At 46.3% G+C, this 1,524-nt stretch overlaps 1 pseudogene; it reads left to right on the plus strand.

The window, feature by feature from the left end:
* Window positions 1–887: 887 nt before the first annotated feature.
* Window positions 888–1,297, plus strand: LOC129681243 (60S ribosomal protein L27-like; annotated as a pseudogene).
* Window positions 1,298–1,524: the final 227 nt, after the last annotated feature.

Raw genomic sequence — 1,524 nt, forward strand, 5'->3', positions numbered from 1 at the left:
GAGAAAGCAAGGAGGCAACAAGGTCCAGCCTGGCAAGATTTTCTGCACACAGAACCCTCAAGACTGGTAGAGGCTTGAGAGAGGGGTTCAGCTTATGAGACATGCCCTGGCTGTGAGCCAACACCCAGCTGTCCTTGACTTGGGTAGACTGGGCCAGGGAAATGAAAGTAAGACCTGATGTGGCTCAGGCCCAGCTGGAAGTTCATGACAGGTAGGTCACATCCCCAGAGAGACTGACAGCGGGTGTATTGACAGTTAATTCAGGGATGAATTGAAAGGAAGGGCAAAGAAAGGGACAGAAGCCAGAAAAACTATAGTGAGGATGGTGCAGACAAACCACCACCTGGGTGGGGCTGCTGTGTTGACTGTCTGGGCTACAACTTTACCATCTCTGCACATCACTGCAGTTCTAAGCAATGAGTCTTTGCATACCCAACTTCTTTCCAGAGACTCTCCTTCACAGAGGTCAGAGGACAGCTTGAGGGAATGGTAACCCTCCATGAACCGTGTGGGTCCCGGGAATTAAACTCAGTTTATCAGGCCTAGCAACAAGTGATTTTACTGACTGAGATGTCTTGCTAGTAGACAGCCTCCTTGTAATCCTCTTCATACTGAAAGGGGTGCTGACTAATTTATATCAACTTGATATAAACTTGTATCATTTGGGAAGAAGAACCTCAACTGAGAAAATTCTCCCACCAGTCTGGCCTGTGGGCAAGCCCTGTCGTATGTATTCTTAGATGATGTTCCATATGGGGTCTCTCCAGGCTGCTATGGTCAGTGCCATTCTTGGACTGGGCCGGTAGTCCTGGATGCTGTTAAAAGCTGACTCGAGCAAAAAATGTCCTTCTTTCTTTTCTGCTGGGTGCTGGCTGTTTGCTGTTGAAATGGGAAAGTTCATGAAACTTGGGAAAGTGGTGCTGGTCCTGGCTGGATGCCACTCCAGATGCAAAGCCATCATTGTGAAGAATATTGATAATGACACCTCAGACAGCCCTTACAGCGATGCCCTGGTTGTTGGAATTGACTGCTATCCCCCAAAAGTGACAGCTGCCATGGAGAAGATGAAAATTGGCAAGAGATGAAAGATCAAGCCTTTGTGAAAATTTATAACTACAATCACCTTGTGCCCACAAGGTACTCTGTGGACATCCCCTTGGACAAGACTGTTGTCAACAGAGATTTCTTTAGCAATGCAGCTCTGAAGTGCAAGGCCAGGTGGGAGGCCAAGGTCAAGTTTGAAGAATGAAACAAGACAGGGAAGAACAAGTGGTTTCTCCAGAAGCTTCAATTTTAGGTGCATTTTTGTTTCCATCATTAAAAATTTAAGAAGAAGGAGGAGGAGGGCAGTTGGCTTGGCAAGTCATGATAATCAAGACAGTAAACAGCATTCCTCCATGGCCTCTGCTTCAGGTTCTGCCTTGAATTCTCGTCATGAATTTCTGTCTACTGAACTACAGAATTTAAGTTGAAGTAAACATTTTTCCCTTCCAAGTTGCTTTTGGTCATGGTGGTTCATCACCA

Source organism: Psammomys obesus, unplaced genomic scaffold (genome assembly GCF_907164565.1).
Source record: "Psammomys obesus unplaced genomic scaffold, mPsaObe1.curated_primary_1811, whole genome shotgun sequence".
Taxonomy (NCBI): domain Eukaryota; kingdom Metazoa; phylum Chordata; class Mammalia; order Rodentia; family Muridae; genus Psammomys; species Psammomys obesus.